The 12338-nt window shown below is 36.0% G+C and overlaps 1 non-coding gene across 1 annotated transcript; it reads left to right on the forward strand.

Annotated features, from left to right (window-relative positions):
• Positions 1-1442: 1442 nt before the first annotated feature.
• Positions 1443-1605, forward strand: LOC142453861 (U1 spliceosomal RNA). Its single transcript, XR_012785443.1, has one exon. It is a non-coding gene; the product is annotated as a U1 spliceosomal RNA (small nuclear RNA).
• The last annotated feature ends 10733 nt before the right edge of the window (positions 1606-12338 follow it).

The following is a 12338-nucleotide window of genomic DNA, read 5'->3' on the forward strand; positions in this document are numbered from 1 at the left end:
AGAGGATGTTTGATAACAATAAATTCACACATGGAAAAGGAAAAGAGACAGATGGTTGATATGCTAAATTACATTGGTTCTCAACTTGTGGGTCGTAACCCCTCTGGGGGGGCCAAATGGCTTTTTCACAGAGGTCGCCTGATTCATAATAGTAGCAAAATTACAGTTACGAAGTAGCAATGAAAATAATTTTATGATAGGGAGATCACCACAACATGAGGATAAGGAATGAAACAGAGGACATTAAAATAGACCCCAATGAAATTAAAAGATGAATTATATAGTACCTAGGACATAGTAAATGTTGTATAAATGTTAGTTATTTGCTTAATATTTGTAAATATTGCCTGCATAGACGTCTCAAAGGAAACCTGCTGATAACCACTAATTAATTGATGTGAGTTATAACAAGTGTGTCTATTTAGCATCTCTTGCTACATGTTTTTATTATTGAATAGATGGGTTCAAAACAATATTGAAAAAACAATTTGTAAAGGCAAAAACCATCTTTAGTGTACACCCATATATAATTATTTCAATTTTTGGTCTGTACTCCAATGAATACAACAACTGGGGAGACATGGACAAATACTTGGGAAAAAAAACAATCTCTCCCCAGATTATCCCACAGGATGTCAAGAACCTGAACTGACCCATAGCAAAAGAAGAAATAGATAAGGTCATCAAGGCTGTAGCTACTACAAAGTCTCCCAGCCAAGATGGCTTCACAGGAGACTTCTACCAAGCATCCAGAGGAGAGCTGACACCAGTTCTACACAAGCTCTTGTAGAGCATGGAAAAGGATGGCCAGCTCATTATATGAAGCTAGCATAACACTGATACCAACATATCCTACCTCTTCACTCTCAGAGTGATCTATTAAAATTCCATGATTACTTAATACAGGCAAATGTAAAGTTTCCATGATGTGTGACCCTTTATACAATAGCTTTTTCATAATCTTCATTGCAATTGGATACTTAGAATTAGCTGTGAAATTGTCCATTTATTCCAGGTACGCAACCCAAAGAGGAATTGTTTAAAAGCAATGGTGTCGTTCAGATTTGTGTCTCTAGTATTGGGCACATTGTTTCTAAGACTTTGTATATATCTTTTCCCCTACAACCTTTCAATCAGGCATGAGTACAGATAAATTATTCCATAGATCAATCACTTCAAACAGTATTGTACAATTGCTACCACAATCCATTTCAAAACATTCTTGTTCTTCTTGAACTTCTTGACATGACTTCCCCTTTACCACCACCCCTCCCTCTCCCACTCTACTTCCCAGGGACCCTCATACTACTTGATGTCTCTGTAGGTTCATCCGTCCTGGGTTTTCTATAAAGGAAATCAGAAAAACATATGGCAAAAATTCATGAAGACTATCCCCAATGACAAAATACATCAGAGTTAAACCCCAATAGGAAGAAAAAGGGATACTTACCTGGCAGGGGAGATACTTTGATCACGAATGTGGTTTTCCCAGGGCGAGGCTTATCCATTGCACTCCGGGTGTACTGATCCGTGTGATTTCCCAAATGCAGGAAACTTGGCGGCATAATTTGTGGTAGTGAGGGACTGCATTCACGCTCACCCCTGAGAAAGAAAAAAAGAAGAAGAAAAAGAGAAAACACACACATAAAATGTTGAAAACTATATCGGGCCCAAAGTGTAATGGAGAAATCACCTGCAAGGTTTCACCTGTTCAAGTCAGGTTCATCATTTCGATCTTCTACAGTCATCTCTGCGAGGGTCTAGGTTTTGTAACCAAGTTAATCCCTTGCTTCCGTTATGTGTAGAGGGAAATCGCTGGAGGCTACTTCCCTGCACAGTTCTCATAAATGTCTCTTGGGCCTCCACTGTCATTCAGAGTCTTCTACAAACCACCATCTCACAGTTTGGGCTCTGATACTATTCCTCCTTCAGCTTTGTGTCATATGATTTACAATCCATTTGTCGCTGCTTGGGGAGAGCTTCTTCCATGTAAGCTTACAACTAAGTTAGAAGGCTTACATCTCAGTTAGAAGGCTGCTTTTTTGGACCCCAGATGATATTTTATCTGATTACTGGGCAGCATCTAATTTCTTCATTACTCTTGCTTATTGCATCCATATGCTTTGTTTCCTTCCCGAGGGCAAGTATTGAGTATGGCGATGATGTAAGAACCAGTTGTTTTTAAATTGGAGGTAGGATTCACTGTGAGCCCCAAACCCATCCCCAGATCTAGCTATCTTTTTAAAATCTGCCTTTAGCTCTCTTTAGAAGTCTCCTTGTTAATTTATGGTAGAAAGTCTTATCAATCTTCTCCCTGTAACATAAAGATATTCTGTTAATGTCATTCATTAGCTTCTGGTATTAAATTTTCCAAAACAGAAGAAGGATATTGGGTCAAAGTAGGCTAACCATTTATCATAATACCTGAATTATTCACATTATACAGAATAAATCTTTTGTGGCTGGATGATGTTTACACAAACAATGGCAATTGGTTGTTAGAAAAAACTTAACAATATTCATTGAGAATATCAGTCACAGGCTCACTAGAATTACATATATATGGGCATATGGCATTGATATAGTAAACTAATGATTGTCTGTCTACTGAAGTTTAAGACTCATGGTATTGCTGGTTTATGCTTCTTTAAAAACCACAAATTTTGACTCTTAAGTCTTTGGTTACAGGTATGTTTGGGGTAGAGCCCAGTTCACCTGGTGGAGGGTTGGCATCGAACCTTTCTGTTGCTGTCTTTGGACTGTGTTGTGAGCCCCACAGATCCAGGATTCAGTGCCCCAGTGTTCTATGGCACTTAGCTGGGTGTCCACGATGCATCCAGAAGCTTGGATCAAAGTGACTTATTCAGTGCATATCGCCAGTGATGTTCTCCCTTGAGGGTCCTTAAAAATAGTTTCCTTCATTCTCCCTGCCCATGCACTTGGAGGTGAGTCCTCCCAACTTTTCTCCTAGGAGAGGACAGTATCGGTACATCTCTGGTCCCGTTCCCTTCTCCTGACTATATTTTAAAGTAAATTTTGTGGTGGAAAAAATTGAATTTAGATTTGGGAACTTGAATTCTAATCTATCGCCTTGTAAATTACTCCAAGATTATGTCTCCTGAGCTTCTTCATTTGACAGAATAAAAACTAAGTAAGATTTTTTTTGTACTATACACTTGTAAGGATAGTGTCCCCCAACTTCCTCCCCCAAAAGTTATATTTTAACCAGCTTCTAACTGGAGATTTTAACCTGATCTTGTGTTGGAGATATAAAAATTAAAAGTAAAATGGTCATATTTTCTAATACATCCATTTACATGATTAGTATTAATCTCGTGGATATTAACAAAAAACATAATAGAAAATAATTTCCTTTGTTTATTCCAGTGGTTTGCCTCATGAAACTGGTAGTACTTCTTCAGTTCTTTTCCATAAAAACGCAACTGTTAATCACCTATAGTCCAGAGAGTTATTACTATTTGTTTACTATTCATTTCTTTTGGGCAGACAGCCAGCAACAGAAATGCCCATACTTCTTGCTCCTGTTTCCTTAGAAACTGTTTCTGTAGCAACCAAATATCTTGAGCTAGAGATCCAATACATGCCATATAACAGTGTGTACATTTATACTGGGAATCAGTTTTTACATATTCTTTTTAAGTTAAAAAACAATCGCTATCAAATCAGCTGAAACATAATAAAAAGTATAAAAATATTACAACAATGAAGCAAAATTTTGATTGATCCTTTAACCAGAATTAAGTAAATATCTCCAAGCAGGTGACAACATTTTCAATCCATAATGTGCCGTATTTCTCTGAAATCAATGTCAAAAAGAGTGCTAAATTATTTCCTAAAAGTTATTACTTCCAAAACTTAAAGATTAATTGTGGTAATAAAAAGGCTCAAACATAAAGTCTAGCTCATTCGTGTGAATAATACACTTTAGAAAAATGATCTAAATAATTTTAAATATTTATGACATAAATAAACAAGAATGTGAGTATTTAACCAAATTGGAAATTCCTGTGATCAATGAAAATTTAAATCATTTTTCCTAAAATAAAGTGTGGACAACTCCATGAGTTTTTTATTTCTCAGAAATATTGAATAATTAAAAACATTATAAATGTTTGAGCAAGGATAATGTAGCACAGAGGAATTGCTGAAACCCTGGTGGGGACTGAGCATGATAGTGGGACAGGAGGAAAGTCAAGGGAAATAGAGGAAAGAGCTGGGAGGCAAAGGGCATTTAGAGAGGTCTAGATATAGGCATGTACATATGCAAATATATTTATATATGAGGATGGGGAAATAGATCTATGTGCATATATTTAGGTTTAGTATTAAGGTAGCAGAAGGACATTGGGCCTCCACTCAAGTACTCCCTAAATGCAAGAATCTTTCTTCTATTAAATTAGAATTCTATGATGCTTACCTTCCTGACACAGCCACTGAAGACAAAGAGGGTGAATCAGCAAATGTGGTGAAGAAAGCTGATGGTGCCCAGCTATCAAAAGATATAGCATCTAGGGTCTTAAAATTTGAAGGTAAACAAGCGGCCATCTAGCTCAGAAGCAATAAAGCCCACATGGAAGAAGCACACCAGCCTGTGTGATCACAAGGTGCCAAAGGGATCAGTTATCAACCATCAAAGAATGAAAAATCATATGATTGTGTGCTCACTTCCATGATACGATTGCCGAAGACAAATGGGTGCATAAAAAAATGTGGTAAAGAAAGCTGATGGTGCCTGGCTATCAAAAGATATAGCATCTGGGGTCTTAAAGGCTTGAAGGTAAAGAAGCAGCCATCTAGCTGAGAAGCAACAAAGCCCACATGGAAGAAGCACACCAGCCTGTGCGATCACGAAGTGTCAAAGGGATCGGGTGTAAGGCATCTTCAGAACAAATAATCTTACCATAGTGAATGAGGTGGGGAATGCTGAGTGGAGACCCAAAGCCCATTTGTAGGCCACTGGAGATCTCCTTGCAGAAGGGTCTCAGGGATGAGATGAGCCAGTCAGGGTGCGATGTAGCAACATGAAAAATGCACCTTTCCTCTAGTTCCTAAATGCATCTTCCACCCGCCCGCCCCTTACCCCCCCCCCCCCCCCCGCCACTATCATGATTCGAATTGTACCTTGCAAGTCTGGTTAGACAAGAGGATGTACACTGGTACAGATAGGAACTGGAAACACAGGGAATCCAGGGCAGATGATACCTTCAGGACCAGTGGTCTGAGCTGTGATACTGGGAGCATAGAGGGAGACTGGGTTGGAAAGGGGGAACCAATGACAAGGATCTACATGTGAAGTGGGTGAAGGGAGACCTCGGACAGAGAAAGATATGACAAAATAATAATTTATAAATTATCAAGGTTTCATGAGTTAGGGGCACGGGGAGGGAGGGGAAAAATGAGGAGCTGATGCCAGGGGCTTAAGTAGAGAGCAAATGTTTGGAGAACAATGAGGGCAATGAATGTACAAATGTGCTTTACACAGCTGATGTATGTATGGATTGTGATAAGAGTTGTATGAGCCCCTAATAAAACTATTAAAAATGTTGTTTGAATTTTAAAATATAAAACGGACTTCATATTATACTTGTTAAATAGTTTTTATTTGCAATTTGTTCTTTGTTGTTGTTTGTTTTGCACATAATCAATACTTATGTCTCTATCTATTGCTATCCTCGATTTATGTCCTTTATGATTGTTCTGTGAATTTAAAAAACAAAACTAAACCACAAAAACCATGTACTCTCCTTAAGAAAGGCAGTAGGTGAAAATTGTCTGTGAATGCCCAGAAGGAAACTCTTTCCTTTTATGTCACAGCTATTTTCCTAAAGACCATACTTTAGACCTTGTTCAAAGTGTTTTCTGAATTTAAAACAACGTTCAAGCCCAAATCCTGCTGCAGTCTTCTTATTTTATTTGAAAGTCTGTGTCAAAATTTCCTTCCTCCAAGGAAACTTTCTTAGTTTCCAATGGAATAATTCCCTACATTTTTAGCAGTATTTCTTTATATGCATTGTCTATAATACTTTCTCATATAGCTAGCTATATATTGTTCTTTTCTCTGTATCTCTCCACAGCCCTCACAAAATTATTTAAAGTGGTATCCTAAAATGGAGTTTGAGTTAAATTGACATCCCAAGGAAAGAATTTAGCCCAGGATAACCAGTTTCCCTCATTTGCTATTGTTACTATGCTGAAGAGCTGTGGAGACCCAGAGTATACTAGAAGCTACAGGTTTGACCAGGAGAGACTCAAGGAAGACAGAAAAGGCATTGCTCAGGAAATGTGTCTCTGCAGAGGAAAATAACGGCCTTGGTTCTTCTTAGACTGAGGAACAAACTTGGCAAAGCGAGAGCTAGGGAAGGAAGATGGGTAGATTTATAAAACGAATTTATTTTCTCACAGTTCACGAACCTGGAAGTTCCAATTCATACACGAGGTGTGGTGTGTTGGGTTACGCATTAGGCTGCTAAGCACAAGGTCAGCAGTTGGGAAGCACCAACGGCTCAGCCGGATGTGGCTTTCTACTCTTGGAAAGCACCGTCAACCCACAGATGTGGATCAGGTTTGTCCTGTAGTCTCCGAGTAGGAATTGACTCGGTGGCAGCAAGCCAGTGAGTTGTAGGGCCGGATCTCTATGGGGAGTTGTGTCTCCTCCTCTACAGTTCAGATGCTCTTTAGTTCACATGAAGTCTATTTTCTTCAGTACCTCATTATACTAAGTCCAAAAAGAATGGCATTCACAGGTGTCTGGGTCAGGATTAAAACACATTTGTGGGGATAAAAATAAATCACAGCTGATGGTTTCCATGAAGCTGAGAAAAGATAACTTAAAAAAAGGTAGTAGAAATATGTGATGTTAATTATTTTTTTTCCTAATAGATAAAGGGCTAGTAAGTGTATTTCACTCCTGAATGAGTCTTAGTACTTCGTGTGCATCTATAAGATACTGCCTTTCTCCACCGTCCCCAACATGAAGAATTCTCCAACATGAAGAATATGTGTATAATGAACATCTTCTGTTTTCTTTTGGTGTCTGCTTCTATTGATTTATTGTTTTGCTTCTCTGTGTCTTTATGTTGTTGGTAAATGTTTGATGAGTTGACAAATATTATGAAAGAGACTTCTTTTGAACTCAATTTCTTTCTATTGTTTTGAAATTTTTTTCTTATAGAATAGAGTTCAGAGATTCAGAAACACTTTAATCCTTTTTGGGATTGCTTTGAAATTTGCTAAGCAGAATCAAGGCCATCATTTCCTTAAAGCTAATCCCCCCCCACCCCCCTTAGGACTACTGATAATTTAAACTAGTTTGCCATGCATTGTGAGGCTTCTCTGTTTTAGCTTTCTGGAAATTGAATTATTTTAGACTTTTGTGAGCTCCATAATTCGTCTATTCTTCTCTGGTGGTTTATCTCTAACCTCATATTTCCCCCCTCATAACTATGGTGATGGACAACAGCCTTACTTAAATGATGACGTAAAAGGAATACTCCGTAGTTCTCTGGAGTTATCGCTGTATAGTTCTGCCACTGTGGCCTCTCTGAATACTCTCCTTTTTCTCTTTGACTGAAAAAGGATGCCTTGTCCTGTTTGAGGTTCCACAAACTATGTTGCACTCCAGAGGCTTTGCAGGTGGCATGAAGAATTCCCATTATTCTCAATGTTATCCAAAATTTATGATGATACACAGAAGTAAAAAATAAGTCCTAGTAATATAGTTAAAGTTTTAATATGTCCATAGTACCTTTGCTCCATTTTTTAGAGGTGACTATTACCTGACATTTGTTTCCACGCAATATTTACCATTGATTATATGTACTGTTTCCAAAAAAAATTCTAGTTTAGAAATTACTCAAATTTATTTCACTTATCACACCTCAAAAAGCTTTTTTACATGTTTAGTCTAGCTGTCATTGTACTATGCTGCCAATGTATTCCCTGATTTTCTTTAATATTATACATGTCATTGCATTATATTTATTTATTTTACTTCACTCTCCTATCATTTAGCAGCAAGACCTTTAAAAAGTAAACACAAATCTTTTATGTATTTTTATGTATGTAGGAAGACCACAATGTTCGAGGCTTAGGAAATACTAAACAGGTCTTTGTTTTTTAAATGGCTAAATTAAAAACAATTAATTGAATGTAACACATTGTTTTTAGTATACACAATTAAACTTTAGAATAGCCCCTAAGGATTTCAATGGAGGCCATTCTAAAGTAGATCACCGGTCTTCCTCTGGAGCTTCCTCTGGCTGATTTGATCCTCCAAACTTTTAGTTAGAAACTACTCGCATTAACCCTCGGCTGTAAAATACATACATAATAAATAATACTACTGAGTAGTAATATTGACTAAATAAATTAATTTCAAGGAATACTTATATGTCATGTAAAACAATGTCACAATTTTTCTCAGATATGAGCATTTGATTCAAATACAGAATATATAATGAGTAACTTCTTTATACCTACTATAATAAGACAACAATAAGAAGTGTCTCTCAAAGTAGCTAAGTCGAACTTGCTCTTCAGAATTTTAAATACATGAGATTTCTCAGTGCAGCTTCATTTTTAATGACTATATTAGTGTTTGTTTGAGAAGCCTCTCTGATGTTCTTTAAAGACCAAAAATTCTTTTTCATCTGCTTCAAAAAAGAGAGAGTAAAAAGAACGTTGTAAACTAGTTCGCTGGATCACAGAATAAATATTGAATGCCAAACTTCAGACTACGCATCTTTAATGAGCCCTAAGTCAGGGGAAAATGTGTGCTCCTAATAATCCCCAAATGAGAAAAATTAGGTGGTCATGGACCTTTTCAACCAAGTTAAACATTTTGATAATATAATCATTACTTGCATGCATAAGCCATAAGTTAGGCGTCATAATCAAATTAAATTTCCCTATTTTTGACCAACTTAAAGTTAAAATGCTTGCACTGTACAATCTGATGGAAGTGAGTTCTGCATAGTTTTACTCACTGCATAGATTTATAGTCAGAATACCTATTGTGTAATTTATAGAAAATTATTTATTCAGGTCTAAAATTTATACAAAACAATTGCCTAGTAAGAACAAAGATTTAGTAAACATTGTACACGATTGAAACAAAAATTTAGTAAATGCTGTTTATGTATTGAAGAAGGAGCCTCGCTGGCACAATGGGTTATGAGTTAAGCTAATAGCCTGTAGGGAAAACGATGAGCTTTTCTGCTCCTGTGTAGATTCACAGCCTCAGGAACCCTGGACAGACAACCTACTTTGCCTCATAGGGTTGTTGCAAGTTGGATTTGATTCCACAGCAGTAGGAATCTATTGGAAACCAGGTGACAAATCTTTCAATTAGGTGCTCTGGAGTTGATTTTCAACTCAGAGAAACCCATGTGACAGAGCAGAAATGTCCAAAACAGTGGATCCCTAGCGGTGTTGTGGGGCAAGTACTGGTTGCTAACTGCAAGGTCAGCAGTTCCAACCCACCAGCAACTCCATGGGAGAAAGATGAGGCTATCTCTTCCTGTAAAGATTTTCCGTTTTGAAAACTCTATACAGGATCACTACTAGTCCCTATTCCCTCTATGGCAGTGAGTTTAGTTTTTTTACTTTGAAATAATTATAGAAAAGATGACACAATTGCCGCACATTGGCTAAAGGCCTGAGTGCTAAGGAAAAGGATGGCAATTCACACCCAGAAGGTGCTCTGTATGAGAAAAGAGCAAGTGATCTCTTCCCATGAAGATGACTGCCTATGCAACTGTGGAACTATTCTACTTCACCCTACAAAGTCTCCATGTATTGAAACATTCATATCCTTGATGATGTAAAAGAGCTACAGAAATAACAGTCTTTATGTGTCAACACACCAGGTCATTCACTCAGAGAGCCTCTGGGAGACTTCTACCTTCTGGATTTTTACTTGGCAGCCAAGCACTTAATATTGTACCACTTGAGCTCTGTATATTGCCCAAGTGTTATTAAGTTTAAATTTAGAGTCATGTCCATATAATCATAAAATATTAAAGATATAAGTAAATTTAATTGTTTTACCCTAAAAAAGTGTTTATTTTATTTTAGGTAATATACAACAAACTTATTTTTTAGAGAATTTGAAATCTGCTTACTCATGTAGTTCAATAAACCTTTTCAATCAATATAGAGACAGAGAAATTACAATAAAAATTTATATAGTTGCTTTTGTTGCTCTTAACCATGCAGTCTATCATTTAACTGAATATCCAGTTACTTAAAATTTAGGAACAAGAGAATCAGTATTATTGATCATTAAAAAGAATAATCCTTGTCAAATTATTTTTAATATTTTAAAAATTAAGGTTGTATAATCTGTACACTCAATTTATATTTTTCTAAACCTCTTTAAAAATCATGTTTATTGAAATTATATATATACCTTTGCATATAAAATTAATGTTTGTATATTTACATGTGATGTATGCATTATCCATGTATACTCAAGCCAATCTGAATATCTGCTGAGGCACCTAATTTACCACAAAAAGTGCATTAAAAATGTGCTGAAAAACTCAGCTTATACTTGAGTATATATGTTATTTACATTTATATGACTTCCTATTAGAATGTTCAGTATGTATATATATATATATCAGTATGTGTGTGTGCGTATATATATATATATATATATATATATATATATATATATACATACTGAACATTCTATAAACTTATGTTGCTATTTGGCGTATTTTAATTGAATAAAACATTGGTCTTGAATATGTACTTGATACTCTTTATCAAGAGATTATCTTTAGCAAGAGTATTAATAATCATTTTAAATATTTCATTATATAAGGAACAGAGAGCTAAAAACAAGCAAAGTTTAACATGAATAAAAATACTGATCATATATGATGAATTGAATTCTGCTAAAGAATGAGGACAATAAAAGTCCCTGAAACTTGTATTTAGGGTAAAACAACAAATATTATTTCAGATAAAAGAACAAGTAAAACTAAACTCTCTATACTGAATAATGGGATAACTTTGAATAGTAATTTTCAAGTTTGATTTTATAACACTGGTCTTCTAAGGCTCTAAAGTTAGACCAAAGGAAAAAAAGCTTCCATTATATCATAGGACTTAGTGAAACTGATGGGTGCTTCAATTTTAAAATCTAGAAGAAGAGGTATTATCGTTTAGGAATATTAAGTTTGAACAAAAAAGACACAAATATAGGTATTATAAAAAATAACAATAATTCTACTTCTCAGTGTCATTGTTGTAAGTCTAGAACTTTTCAATTAAAAGTTAAAAACAAATGTTCAATATCATAAAATTTCCTTGTATAAAAACATTTATAACTTAAAGGAATATGTTTTAAGTATGAAGGACTGTAGGTACATTTGAAAATTAATAACTTATATAATTGTCCAGAAGAGTAGAAAGAGGTAAGTGACATCACTATGGAAATATCAGGGGGTGGGGGTTGGGAACGATCAGGTTATTAAAATTCATCTTCTACCTTTTCTTTTCTAGAGGGCTCATTAATTCAACAGTTTACTTTTGTGTCAGCATCTTTACTCTTCTTGGACTATCCCTGTACTCCCTTATTCTCTGGGTGCACATCCTCTGGTGCTCAGCAACCCTGTGCACAACAAGCTGAAGCACTGTCCACCAGGCTCCCTCGTCACAACGATCTTCGCCATGGTGCCACCCATCTCAGTGAGGGTAGTCCACTTAACTAAGTATGATGCCCTTGTTCTGGGGATTAGTCTTGACCTATAACATGTCCAGAGGACATGAAGCCATGTCTCACCATCCTTGCTCTTAAGGAGCATTCTGGGTGGTCTTTCACCAAGACGGAATGTTTGTTCTGCTGGCAGTGCATGCTACATTCAACATTTCTTGCCAACTCCATAAATTCAATAGATCAATTCTTCTCTGGCGATCCTAATCCCTTTTTTAGATTTCACATGCATAAGAAATGACTTAAAACACTATAGCTTGGGTCATTTATAGAACCTCAAAGTGAGGCTCTAACCTTGCTTTTCAACACTTTAAATAGATCCCTTTAGCAGATTTGCCCAATGCAATTTATCATTTGAATTCTTGACTGTGGCTTTCATGATTCTGGGTTCAGGTAAAATAAAATCCTTGATAATCTCAGTCTTTATTTATTACAGTAATGGCTATTAGTCCAGTTGGAAGGATTTTGGTTTCCTATTGTATTGCTTCAAAATATATCATATTCTCAAATGACACACGTTGTGAAATTCTTTTGCTTTAGCGACTTTAATGTTAAAATATTTATCTTTATGAAATAAAATGTTCATATGTCATTG

This window comes from Tenrec ecaudatus, chromosome 7 (assembly GCF_050624435.1).
Source record: "Tenrec ecaudatus isolate mTenEca1 chromosome 7, mTenEca1.hap1, whole genome shotgun sequence".
NCBI classification, from domain to species: Eukaryota; Metazoa; Chordata; class Mammalia; order Afrosoricida; family Tenrecidae; genus Tenrec; species Tenrec ecaudatus.